The sequence below is a fragment of the Aquila chrysaetos genome, chromosome 4 (assembly GCF_900496995.4).
Source record: "Aquila chrysaetos chrysaetos chromosome 4, bAquChr1.4, whole genome shotgun sequence".
Taxonomy (NCBI): Eukaryota; Metazoa; Chordata; class Aves; order Accipitriformes; family Accipitridae; genus Aquila; species Aquila chrysaetos.
The window spans coordinates 45,334,767-45,349,374 of record NC_044007.1 but is presented as its reverse complement, the minus strand read 5'-3'; the positions used below and the strand labels follow the sequence as shown (position 1 = coordinate 45,349,374).

General features: G+C 36.5%; 1 protein-coding gene across 8 annotated transcripts in view; it reads left to right on the top strand.

Annotated features, from left to right (window-relative positions):
- Window positions 1–14,608, top strand: part of SNTG1 (syntrophin gamma 1) — a 372,119-nt gene that overhangs the window by 178,087 nt on the left and 179,424 nt on the right. Inside the window, exon 1 of one of the 8 annotated variants that reach the window (XM_030012055.2) lies at window positions 1,303–1,321. The exons of the other annotated variants lie outside the window; for them this stretch is intronic. The gene's annotated coding sequence lies outside the window, so the exon portion shown is untranslated. Of the gene's footprint in view, window positions 1–1,302; window positions 1,322–14,608 lie in introns of those variants that run through there. 8 annotated transcript variants of the gene reach the window in all.

Sequence of the window (14,608 nt, the reverse complement as noted above, 5' to 3'; positions counted from 1 at the left end):
GTTCACAAGTGAGTAAGAAGAACTCCCAATTCTATATATAAAACAAATCATTGAAGAAAAGTTGAGAAATGTTGTGTTTGTTTATTGAATAGAAGGTTTTAGTAGTAGAATGTAATGATTGTCAAACCATAGCCTATATCCTTTGATAAACCCTCGTGTACAGAAAGAGATGTTCCTGTGTGTTCATATGACCTCACCTCACTATAACCTGTCATGTGCAGTAGGAATAAAGGGAGAATCCAGTAAGGGAGAAACCCAGCTCAGTTGAAGTGAAAGTTAGAAGGAGCATACACTTCAGATCCCAGATGATGAAAGGTGGGATTGCAAGGTTTACTCTTTAAAAAGAAGCTAGTTAGTTATAGGCTATTCTGGTATATTTACTAGAGGATACTGAGCAGAACTGAAGTTTGCTCAAAACTTCAGACTGAGGAGAGACTGGTTTGGAGTTTACTTTCCTTCCTCTTTTAATTTTTTTAAGCTGAACTTAAAGATGGACTGTAAAGGAAAAACTCAGGTACTTGGCTGTTTCAGACTTTGTGAAGACAGTGATCCCAGTCCCTGCAAGGACTGGCATGATCAGTTTCATGACCCTACCACACTATAAGGGGTTTGTTTTTGAAAGTGGAAAAAACACAGTTTTGCAATAATTGTAGTTATCAAGTTATCTGTACCAAGATCAAGAAGGTAGTGCCTATTGTTTTCTCAAACATTATACTGCAGTTATGGCAGCAGATTGTTTGTCAATTGGTTTTCTCTAAGACAGTCTCCTTTAAAAGTTAGAGGAGGTAGTAGAAGACGATGTGACTGCATATGTTAAGGACATTTCTTTTTTATCTTTTGAACTATTAACATGTCATCTCTAAAGAAATAAAATTCAGTAATGAAAGGGTTTTTCCTATGTTTTTAACAAATGTGTCCTCTATCTTCTGTTTCTTCCACCACATGATTCGAAGAATCCAAAAGAACTGTGAATGAAAAACTTGGTGGATATTTACTAGTTATCAGTCCTTACGATCTCTCCCAAATCATGCTCATGTTCAAGCTGCAGGTTACAAATTCTCATAGCAATACTTCTGGACTCTCACAATATTTTCTAGGTTGACTGTTAATGATTGTTAAAACTGCTGCCTGAAAACTGCTGCTATTTTTACAGCAGGAATGCAATACTCAGAAAAAAAGAAACATAAGCTTTGGACTGGTTTAAACAGCAAGAAACTTAAATATTTCTCATTGAGTGAACCATTTTTTTAAACAGAGACTGATGGCTGTTAAAACCATGAAGAAATACAAGAACCTGGAAGCTGTGCTGTTGCCAGGAGAGGTAATATCAGTAGCTCACAAAAGAAATCTCAATTTTCAAAGGAGAAGCATTTCCCAAAGAGTGAAGCACCCTCTAATATCTTCTTTAGCATTGTAGTTTCCACTTCTTTTTAAATCAGGCTCAGTCAGTTATGTGTTGTGAAGAATTCTTTTAAAATATGATCAAGTATCAGAGACACAACAAGTCTAGAACAACACTTCTGAAGAGAGAACCATCCCAAAGGAATCCCACTCAATATCAGTATTTATACTTCACAAATTGTTTTTTTCTTATATAGTTTCAAGCTCAGGTAAAGCTGCTTGATACCAGGATTTCCCAGACTAACTTGCACTTTGGCATGTTTGTTGACTGACAAAAGACCTTTTATTTTGGGGACTCTGGACAGCTGAGTCCTTGACATTAAGTTTACAGAACTTCTGCTAAGCCATCATTTCACATTGTCCTGTATATGTCTCAGATTTAACTTGTCTGCCATTTACTCTCAGTATGTCCTTGTAGCTTACCCTGATGGCACTGCTGTCACTTACACTGAAAGTAAGAGGCCAGTCTTTTCCCTGGGCTATGTGGACGTCAACAGTTTCTAAAAATAGTCATGTATTTTGTTCTGCTGCATGATCTTAATTTAGCTGAGCTTCCTGCCTTAATCATTCCTTTGTGACAGGTTTGCCAAATCCCAGATCCTCAGACATGCTGTAGAGCCCCACAACACCCATATTCATTTCCTGCGTCAGTGTGTTGTGCTAACATTGACTTAATTGGCTTTAATTCAGTGTGTCACTGGACTTCTGTACAGAGCTTGTTCCCTTCACATATCTCTCTTTCACTCGAGTATTTCTAAACTGATAAAGAATGCTTTTAAGCAATTGTGATTCAGGTGGTATCCAAAACTCCACTTAAGTAATTTGTTTTCATTAGGCATGTCACAAGCAATGAACTTTGATAGTTCTAGTAATCTTGTGAAGATTTTAATGTACAGCACAGTTACCATAAACATGTGACTGAAGATGTAAGGAAAGTATCTCTTAATGCATCTCTGACCCTCTCTTCTCAACACTACTGCTTATAGTCAGCTTATCGCTAACATTTACATCTCTTTCTCCAAGTTTAATCTTTTGTTTCCTAGGTCTGCTCACGGTAGAGGGGGGAAAAAAACCCAACAAAATGTTGATATTGATGAAAAAAAAAAATTATCTTAGTACATATGGATTTGATCAAGCTGACATTTATAGAAGAAGAGTTTTGAAAAATAGTATGTAATAGGGAAATGCAAATGATTTTTTAAAAAACATGTTTCTATCTTCCCCTACTTCACATCTTTTTCTTTCCTTGCCCTTCTTCTCAACAATCTCTTCCCTCTTCTCTCATGTTTCTCTCTCCCCTTTTAATGCTTTTTCCTCTTTCATCAGTCATCTTGGACTGGCACTGTGTTACATTTATTAACACACACACATTGTGGATAGTTTGGAGAATTTTCTTTCCTACTTCTATTACCTTGGGGGAACAGTATACTAAAAAAGAACCCTATACCTCCCTCTAGTTCCATATCCCCACAGGGTGAGGGGATGAAGTCTTTAAACTATAACCTTTCTATTCCCTGAAATAGATTTTAAAGTGACTAAAGAAATTGTGACGTGAACTCTGTCCTCTCCCTACTCTCTTCACTGAGAGTCTTGGAAAGTAAAAAGGAAGAGCAAAACTCCTGCTTTGCTTCAGTGACTGTGTCTGAAGTGCAGAAGTGCTTTGGTACTGTTTAGTCTACCAATATAGATGTACACCTACTATGGCTGTGAGTTTTGGAGACATCAATGGAATTTATTAAACTTGAGTCCCATTTGATTTCAAGACTCATGTTTAAAATCTTCTAAGTAAGTTAAAAGTTACAAAATACTTGAATTAAGCATAGCTATGCAAACTGAAGCCATCATATTTTCATGTATAAACTATGACTCAGTTTCAATTACGCAATCACAATCTAAATTTTCCACTGGAATCCACTTTAAAAAAAGTCCACATAAAAAGTAACCCATAATGAGGTATCTTCTGGTACTCTCACGGATAGGCTTGGAAGCTTTAGAGCTGTCATTTGAGCTAGTGTACCAGCTATAATGTTCTGCCACTTCTTGTGAGTTTCCAAACAATGAAGCTCCTAGTTTATGTTTATCATTATCAGTGAAACTGGCTTCTGGCATTGAAGGTAGTTGCATAAGACAGGCTACATCCATGGTATTTAACTGCCTTATCCTCGGAAGTAGGGTGGCTGTGGGAAAATTGCCTATTAAGAATGGTCCTTATACTAACTCCTGAATCATGTAGCCTGTTGTTTTGGAGAGTACTAGCTGGCATGGGCTAAACCCATATGAGAGTCCATACTAACAGCTTAACAATATATACAATAAATTTGCTGATGCTGCTTAATTTTAGTATTCTGTACAGTAAAACAGGTGTAACACTACCATGCCTATGGAACTTTGATCTGATTTTGGGGTACATTTCCCTAGAGGCAAGTACTCTATGGAGGTTGCAAACTTTCATTTTCACTCTCCTGAAGGTTGTCTCCTTCTTCCTCATCCCTCAACTTGCCCATGGCCCAAAAGCTTCCTCAGTTTGGCCTACCCTATCTCCTTTCTGCTGATCTACCAAGTTGCAGATTCCCTTCCATGTTCTTCTCATTCTATTCCTGGTAACACTTTTTCAACATGACTTCAGCGTCTTCCAGTCTGCTTGACTGTACAGTTCAAATTTTCATCATCTTCTCTCATCTACATTTAGTGGCTCTTATCTGCATTCAGTGGAGTGTGAAAGACAATCATAGAAGGAGTTACTGATATTAGTCCCACCCCTATAATAATCAGATTGCATCATGAGTGTGTCCAAGACTTTACAAAGAAAAATTCTTACAACTTTCACTTTGCAGCATCCTGGCTCTCAATGAGCTCAAGAACACATTGAGTAAAATCTAAATTGAACAGTAGTCAATTAGGTAGAAAATGAGATAACTGAAATGAGTAATTCCCATAAGGCGACTGATTCAATAGGGACGGCATTTATAGCTGTCCACCCACGTCTGCCCTGCCCAGGTATCATTGTGTGGCAGCTCAGTGTTCCTGGACCAGCACATTTTACCACTAGCCAGTGTTTGTCTGAATCATCCACGGTTTTTAGAAGTGGAGCAGGCTGTAGTTGGTGTTTCTTTGCAACTTACTGCTATATCGCTATGGCAGGATTAACAACCTGCAGGAGAGGGCTGTATGGACAGCTGGGATGACCATTTCAGCATCCCAGGCCAATCCAGTCCCATACAGAAAGATTTTCGGTGAGGGGTGCTGCTCTCAGAGGGATATTTTCTGATTAGCTCTAAGTGTTTCTCACTGGCTACTTAACTTTGTTTATTTTAATTTTACAGTACTTTAAAGTGCTGTGTTTTCCTGTGTGACATATTTTGTATATCTCAAGTTCTCTTTTTATACATTTTGACAATGTACTACTGCAGGAACAGTCTGACAATAAATAAACTTGACTTGATGATATTACAACAGTACTGCTACAAATTCCTGCTTTCTGGATTTGAGAGGAGTTAAAGAGGCTTTTGCTGCAATCATATAAAAACTCAAGTGGAAGATCGAATTATGTTGATTAATTTTGAGCCCAGTTATTGGTGTTTGTTTTCCATAAGTCCTGAATTCTTCTGTATAGAAGTATCTGCTCTGAAAAAAGAGAAATGTGGTGAAGACTATGCAAACCATGACCATGATATCTCTGATGACTAGAATTTCCTGGTTCATGCACAATATTATTCTGCCTTCCTTCAATGGCAACTATTTGAAATAGGTTACCTTTTTTTTTACCTTAACCTGAGGAAAATTAATGTTTAAGGGTAGTCTTTATAAGTGACTTTGCAGATAAGGCGACACTGTAGCAACAACTGCAATGAACCTTGGGGCTCTCTATGCTGTCCCAGAGATGACAAATGCAGTTTTTAATGGTGACCACTGGAAGTGTGTGCATGCTTGTTGTCACAGGAATTCTTCTTAGTTGGGAAGGTCACTGTTGATTACAGGACCTGGTAGCAGAAGCTGAGTTGCAGTTCAGACTTCAGTCTAAAGCTGTCAAATGGTCGCTTAATCACATTAATTTAAATCACTCAATTTTTCAAATTATTCCTTGCATTTTTTGTGATTAACTTGGTTATTTATGGAAAATCTGTAAGTTCATACTTTAGGTGAGGAAGAAGAAAAAAGCCTATGAAAAATCAGTGACATTCAAGGACCTGACACAGTAAACAACACAGTTTGTCTAAGCTGCAGTACAACACAGAGATTCCTTAGTCCACTTTAAATAAGAAATCTGGAGTCTTGCTGCTATTATCTCCCATTTGTCTTGTTCTCTGGTGTTTCACCTAGGTGATTCAGATACCAGAGTTTAGTCATTTAAGTTCTGTGTCTCAGCAAAGAGTGTTGATTTAACGAAAATAAGTATACTTGGTTTCTTCTGTTCTGCCAGCTTGCACTGACTCAGTGTTATCTCACAGCTTCTCAAGCTGCCTCTCTGCCCATCTTCCTAGGTAGCTTCCAGGCATATTCCCCAAATCTTTTTACTCCTGATAGCCCAATTCCATTTCCAAGTTATGAGTGAGAAAACTGGCTGGCAGTTGCAAAACCAGTGATGATGGTAATTACTAAGTAGAAAGCAAGCTCCAATTCAAATATCAGTATGAAAACAAACACTGAAAGTTAAATGATGCCAGTTTTTTTCTTTGGACTGTTGTGATTTTTGTTACCATAAAGTCTAGTGTCTTTCACTGTTGCATTTGACACCTCATCCCAACAAGGTATCCAATTCTATCTGAACCAATTGGGAGCTTCTGCTACAAATCCAGAACAAGACTTGTATTCACACCAATGGACCTAGCAGGAAAGCATCTTAAAACACTGACAATGTTCTATTTCAAAGCAATTACAAATTTATTACATTGTGATATATAACCTGGTAATTTAAAATATAACAGACAGTGTTTTGATTTTGTGAGTGTAGAACAGGAATATTCTTTTTAATAATATGAATCATTTCATAAAAACAAATGATAAAATAGAAAATGTTTTGACCTTACTCAACTAATTTCAATCCCATCAAAATGAGGAAAGGTCAAAATCAAATATTGTTTTGGTTATGAATTTCCAAATGAAACTTGGATATTTTTTTTTTGTCCTGTAACCATTTAAAATTACTTGTCATTTTTTTTTTCATTGAGGTTAATGAAACTTCTGAATTTCTCTGAGATTAGATTTTGTCATTTCTTTCAGTTATGCTTATCTTGTTAGTTCAAGCTCTATTAAGACATGCTAGAGTTTGTGATTCACAATGTAGCATATGAACAGAAATGGTGTCATATCTGTTGAGAAATTCTGGTTTGCATTTTCCTTGGTATATGGAAAACATTTCAGTCAATTAACAAAATGGAAATATGTGCTAGTTTATACACTTGTAAACTGGAAGTAAACCATATTTGTATTCAGTTGATTCAATGGACGTCTTCTGTACTAAGCCTGGTATCATGCCCCTTCTTCATTTAATCTGGTTTTAATTTTCATTATTCATTGTACACTATTATTTTGATTTTTTTTAAGCAGGATTTTTACAATGTGTCATCTGTGGGAAATACAGATTTTTCAAATTTCACTGTGAATGATTATTTTTCCATTAAGAACTTCTGCAGTTAATTTTGGATCTGACACGTGCATATATACAGATATAAATATATATATCAGTTATTTGTACAGGATCTGAAAATCTCAAATAAATATGTGGTATTATACTATTTCCATTTACTGAAAGTCAAAGCATACCAGAAAAAAATTAGCTTTTTTTTAAATGGTATGCCTTGTTGTTGTACTTGGGACTTAAAACACTTTTTGTCTTTTAAATGACATTATAATACTGTTCCATTTTGGGGAATTAAAGGGAAAATCATTAATGGATTACACTGTCCACACTCATATAATCATTAGCATGTAAAAATGTCCTTTTATGCCAAGTGGATACAGGCATTTAAAGAATTTCTGAAAGGATGAGACCTTCTAAGAATTCCATTGGTTTTATTCATTGTATTCCATTTCATTCCATTCAATGTATTCCACTGGGTTTTTTTCCATATTTTTTTCTAAAATCATAAATGCTTTTATACAAATGTCCTGTAATACACACATCCAAAACATTGCCCAAAGAATATGGCAGGCTAGAGTCTAAACAGCAGTTAATTTTAAACAATATTTTTAAGTCGATAGGGCTACAATTGTCTACAGAAATGGAGAGGTAGTCGTGTTATCAGTGAGGAAATATAAATTATGTGCTGGTATTGCTTTCATGGTTTTTTAGTCTGAATCTGAAATGGCAGAGCTAGGATTAGTGGGGATTTTGTGACTGAGTTTTGTGAAAACAGAATCCAGTTCCTAAAGAAATATATTTACCACAAACAATTTTACTAAGTATATTTTACCACCTTGGTCTGTAGATATATAAAACTGAAAAATATTTTGTACACTTATTTCAATTTGTGGTCGTACTGATTTTTTGCACTTCCCTATTTGTGAATCCATTTATCTTAGTTTGCATCAATCCAACTTGTTTTGCTCACATAGGAAAATTTTAGAAACTTTTATGATTGTTTAAATATATATAAATGTAGTTATTAACACATGATTCTGAAGTCTAGTTTCTCTGGACCTCACAGGACTAAATGTGTGTTTTATTATATTAACTTTTGAATAAATGTCCTAAACTGAGGGTAAAGGAAAGAGAAAACTTACATTAAACTGTGACCTTGTCATTAACTATTATCTTACCTGCTTGTTAATTTGAAAAAGCATGCTCAGTATTTGAAGAAGTGGAAGCATTCCTGTCTTTAGCTTACTTAGGTATCCAAGCAATTCCCAAGAACCTTGCAAATCAAAATCTCCTGAGTGTTTATAACCATTAATGTATTTCCTTACCTCCTTTAGGAGATTGGTACATTGCTTTCTTTTTTTTTGTTTTGTTTTGTTTTGTTTTTTTTTACTTAAGTGAAATCAAAAGATGCAATATGATGTGGGAAGTCACATTCCAAACTATTTGCATTAGGCATAATGCCAGAAGCATGAAATTTATATTTAACTGGGAAACAATTGCCTTGGCAGAGAAATCCCAGTATCTTTTTTTATAAGGAAATTCTGCGTTGAGAGCTAATGGCGAGAAAAATGAGACTGCAGTGCCAGATAGTCAGAGGAGAACTTCTGTTCATCTTTGATACAAGGCACTGTTATTTAGGCAAAACTGAGAAATGGTCGAAATCATGAAATAGTTCACGCAGCCCCCAGAGCAGTTAAGAATAAGGAGACATTTAGTCCGTGCTTGGGCTCTGACATCTGCACTCTCTCTCTTTGAAGTTAAATACGTAATTATATTCAGACACTTCTAGTGAATCACCAAAAGGTATCATTGGAAAAGCGAGAGATCAGACACAGATTTTTTTTTTTTTCTAGCAACATTCCAGGCTTTAACCCAAAGCCAAACTTTCCTGTTCCAGTTTGCCATAGAGCATTTCATATAAAGGCATGCAGTAGCAGCCCATTGGTATTTAACCTCACCATTTTCAGATGATTCTCCTGTAATACTGCTTTTTCCCTCTGAAAGATTACATGTTGTGTTGTTTTTTTTATTTTGCCATTTCCATCAGTTTGCTTTTGCCAAGCCAGAACAGACTGGGTTATTCGTTAAGTCATTTTGTGGGTGTTTGTTCTGGGGGGCACTAGATAATTGTTAGTGCTAACAGTACTGGATAAACAAACAGGAGTCCAAGATACATTCATTCCTTTAATACTGCCTTGTGGCTCACTGATTCTTGAAAAAGTTGATGTTTATACAGTGAATCCTTAATTGAGCTTTCTGATTACAAATGCTTGCAACTAAAATAATAAATTATGACTGGCAGGTAAATATCATTCTTGTTTTAACCAAGGTAAAATGAATTAAACATTAAAAACCTTGTTAGCTACTAATTGCCAACTTTAATTCTTTTGAAGCATAGCTCTGCTAAGAGCTGGACATTTTGTTAAAAAGCTTTGTCAGGTGATTATTTTCCTCACTGCCAAAGAAGTGCACAGCTTTGCTCAGTTCAAAGTTCATCTCAGTCCTTGAACTATCAGGTAGATTGAAGGACATGCGGCGTAGGGCTCTCCAGCTTTATGAGCGTCTTTCAACTTAATTTCTTATTTATTATAAATTATGTAATTCTGTGCAAGGGATATGCAGATTCCCCGTTCATGTATTGAACTCTGTGAGGGAAGTATGAGGCTGTGTTTGGATCTAGAGACTATCTGTTCCCAACTCATTGAGAAATTTTTCACCAGATGAGTCCAATATGTTACTGTCGTAAATTATTAAAAATCATTATGTTAACTGAACATAAGTAACTCAGTGTTCAAATGAAATATAATTCAAGTGTGCTGGAAAACAGTAATGTAATAGGGTTTTATTAATCTGTGGTTACTAAGCTGCTCCTTTGATTTACTGTGCCATCTGCATAACTCTGACCACTCTTCCAGTGGCAAGCTGGATGGAATGAATATGCCTTCATGGAATCTGCACTTAAAGTATGCCTCTTTTTTCCCCAAAATATTTTTCTATCCCTTAAAGCACAAAGGACCAGCTATGCTACATGTAAGGATAATTTCTAAGCCTTTTTTCCCTATTTATGATACAGATGGGTTTGGTTTTTTTAAATTATTGCTAAAAAAAAAAGCCCCTGCAGAGTTACAAATGTGCATGTTTCGTTTCGTTTCCTAACACACACAAAAATGACAGATGTGATTTCCTTCAGACATCTCCAAAATGTAGAGCACAAAAGATGGTGGTAAGAATGGAGGCAGGAGAAGGACTTGAAAAGGCAAACATGAAGTTTAGTAGTGAACTACTATCACAGTTAGTTGCAGATCTGATATTTGTGCCTTTGACACATGGGTTTAGTCTGTTTCACAGTCAGCAATCCAGACAGTTCTCAGATAATAAGAATTTCTTGTGGCTTATCTCCAGCAAGTAATAAATATACAAGCTGCAGTGATGTCATATGCTAAATTAAATTGCATTTGATAATACATCATTTCTCCATGAACTTGTTATTTGTGCATACAATACTGTATTCTTACCTTGCACCAGTAACCTTGAGAATGAAGTGTTTCCTACTACTGCTTCAATAGTATTTTATTTGGCTTGTAGTATTCCCACAAAGTGTCTCTTACTACTGTTGCGTGCACATGAAATTTTCTTTTTGTTTGGTATCTTATTTTATTAAGTATACTGGAGTATTCAGTCACGGAACTACTTTGTGAAATTACATCTATTATACTGCTGGAATATGACCTGATTTATTATAAGAAGATCAGAGCATAGCTCAAGTGCTCAGTGCATTATCCTAAATGAAGCTTCGTCTCTGAGGGCTGCCATAGCCTTCAACTTTACCGTTATGTTTTAGCCATTGATTTCCCTTTAGAACACAAATGCCGTAATAATACTGCTCGGTAAATGTTTCTTCAGTATTGAATAACTGCTTCTTCTGTCAAGGGGGTGTCAAATTCTGTTCCCAACCTGTCTGTCATGTTACTTCCTTTCCATCTGTCAGCAGAGATGAGCTAAGTAAGTTTGGTAACTGAGTTTTGGAGGAAGTGTAGATTGCAAATCAAGTTGAAAGGAAGGAAAGTAACTTTTCAAAGCTTGCTTCTTTACCTATCTTTGATTGCAGTGGTTCCCAGCCCTTTCAGAGGAAGCCTCACTGCTGTTGGAGCCATTCTTTCTCATTGAGTAATGCACGCTGCTCATGCCTCCCACTGTGCTTGCACACGCTACTCTGTCCTGACGCTGTTGCTGTTTCCTCTGCACCTCCTCCCTTCAAAGCCACAGGCAGCTCCTTTCTCACCTTCTGGACCACAGTTTGTCCCAAAGCAACCTAAGGGTGGGGAGGGACAAAAAAAAAAAAATCAAATATTGGGGCTGAAGGGGAATGTGGGCTGGTAACCGTTGGGCTGTCTAGGTGAGACTGAAGGAAGCTCCTAGGAAAGCTGGAAAGGTGCTCCGGTGAAAGTGGCTGTGATTTGGAGATAAGGGGGCTGCAGAGGTTAGCCAGAGGCTGATCAGGGATATCTGTCAGCAGTGGGTTTCACAGTTCATCATTTTACAAATGCTTTGTTTTTAAAATTACTTGGTTTTATATTTTCTGCCTTTTTTCATGTATTACAGGAGGACACAATTACTAATCATTGGGGCATTTTACCAGCATAAGATCATAAAATTTCTGCATAATGCATGATACGTATTCCTGTAATTTAATCATCTAGAGTGTTTATTTGGGGTGTAAATGCTAGAAACAATGACATTTCTGAGCTGATTTATGAGGTACTGCACTTTGTAATGAAACCTTCTATGTGCTGTTTCTAAAATATCAAGTGTTGTAAAATTGCTGGTAGTCAGAAAAAGAACATTGATAATGGGCTTAAATTTTCTGTGTGCAGCTGCAGATGAGAATCGGTAGGAAATAGAGGGATACAGAAGCAGTGGCAGCTATATTGCAAAGATTGGTAACAGAGTTGTTGAATGCCTGAGAAACAAGTACACTCATTGCAATGAGTATGATTTTGTGTTGAGAATTATGTAGTTCCAGGTTTACATTTTAGACAGTATTTTAATAGTAAAAGCTCTTGTCACAGATCATGAAAAACTGCCTCTAACCAGCTTTCCCAGAGTATACTCTGTGTGTAACCTTTCTGTGGGAACCAGACAACTTATTTCAGTAGGACATGGATGTCAGGAGAGTATTTGTTGTGTATTTTATTTTACCTATTTGTAATTTAGCATGTAGGGGAAAAAAGGAAATATCACCAAGGTGATTGGCAGGTAGATTCATCAAGTATCAACAGGTAGTTGGAGGCAATATTTATAGTTTGAGGACTCTTTCTCTGAAGGCTGAGGGCTTTGTTTGCCATGACAGCCCTCAAGACATAGGACAGAGAACTATGGCTTCTGCCTTTCAGAAATAATTTTAAACATACTAGAGTTAATGCAGTGGTGTTTAAAATGTTGGGTTTTTTAAAAGGATTTTTAAAAAGGGGGTTTTAAAAAAAGTTTTAAAGGGTTTTTCAACAAAGAATTTGGTATTCATGTGAGGCTTCATACCTCTAAGATTGCTAAATTATTATCTGAGCAGAATTAGAAGTTATTTTAGATCATGAGCTGCATATACAATCAGCTATGATGCTGCGAAGCCTAGTTGTTCTTGACTGTTCTTCTGTGTGGTAATGCAAGTGTTTCTGAAATAAGTAAATAAATGCATAATACATGAAAACAACAAAAGAAAATGGAGTAATACTGAGTTGTGTAAATTACCTAGATTAGATAGGATTTAGATAAAAATGTAGCTAAAAAGGAACCAAAGAGAAATTGTCATTGACTGTGGGACCAAAATTGCCCAAACCCAAACTTTGCAGAACTTTTATTAATAAAGCAGAAGATAACATGCATGAATATACTTTTGACGGCAGTAGGAATTACTGACCTGATACAGTCAGGGCCCAAGAAAGGAGAATACTGTGCAGTACTTCAGTTTATATTTTAAAGATAAATATGGTTATAGTTCCAGAAGGCTAAAAAGTCCTCAGAATACTTTGCTAAGGTGAGTAAAGCTTCTTTCCAATTTCAGCTTACTCAGCACCTGGAAAGAGAGTTCATAAAAATTACAAGGAAACATACTTCATTGCACATTGACTGTCCCACCAGAGAGAAAAGTCAAAATTGTAATAGTGACCTTGTTTTTTATGAGCACTTTGAGAGCAGAATTACAGATATAGTTCCTTATTGGATCTTGGTGCACTTGTAAAACTGATAAGGAAGGAATTATGATGGGTCCCTTTTAAATTCCTGCATTGTAACCCAGCCAACCTAGGCTAGCTCTGCTAGAAATTAGTCTAGAGCACAGGCTGTGAACCAGGCAGAGCTCAGTAAATACAGAACATTAACCTCGTATGTGTGCGTGTGCTTGGGTTTAGTAAAACTGCATCCAGGGCAGCAAAACAAATGAAGAGGCTTAATTAAGAGATTAAGAGGTTTTATATTATTAGGACTTAAATTTTTGAACTATGTGAGCTATAGTTTCTAAATTTTATTTTAAACTTAGGCTAATGGGGCAAATTTTGTGTTGGAGCTTTGAGTACTATATTTATACAAATAGTTGTAAGCATGTATTTAATACAGAATAGCAATAAAATGCTTGATGGAGAGAATTTTGTTACAGGTTTTGTTTCTCTAGCCATCAAGTGAAATGACTGTTTTGCCCAGGAAGTGAGCACCTGGTTTTGGCTGGGATAGAGTTAATTTTCTTCCTAGTATGTTGATAACACACTGATGTTTTAGTTGTTGCTAAGTGGTGCTTATCCTAAGTCAAGGACTTTTCAGTTTCCCATGCTTTGCCAGTGAGGAGGTGCACAAGAAGCTGGGAAGAGCATAACCAGGACAGCTGACCTGAAGTAGCCAAAGGGATATTCCATACCATAAAACATCATGCTCAGTGTATAAAATGGGGGGAGTTAGCCGGGAGGGGTGGATCGCTGCTCGCGCATCGGTCAGCAGGTGATGAGCAATTGCATTGTGCATCACTTGTCTTTTCTTGGGTTTCATTTCTCTCTCTTTGTTTTACATTCATTTTCATTACTATTATTATTACTACTTTTATTATTGTGGTTGTTGTTGTTGTTATTATTATTATACTTAATTTTATTTCAATTACTAAACTGTTCTTATCTCAACCCACAAGTTTTACTTTTTTCCCGGTTCTCCTCCCCATCCCACCTGGGTAGGGAGGAGTGAGTGAGCGGCTGCGTGGTGCTTAGTTGCTGGCTGGGGTTAAACCACGACATTTGCCCAGGAAGTGTTTCCTGGAAATGTTATTGGCTGATGTATGAGTATTTCTATTGCAGAACCAGCAGCAGGACACTGTTATTATCCTCTGATAACAGCCTGTTCCAGTGGCTTTATCTCATAAATAAATGAATGCATAAGTGTGCATTGGGATGAATACACTTTAGGTAAAGGCCAGGCAAAGTAATAATCACAGGATTTGGTGTGACATTTTGCCAGCACTCACACTTATTCCTGACTTTTCTAACATTTGTTTTTTCAGCTCATAAATATTTCTGCAAAGTAGTCACACTGTTAAATGACACTGGCTTCCTTGGAGAGATTATGCATGTTAATAAAATGTGAGACAAAAGG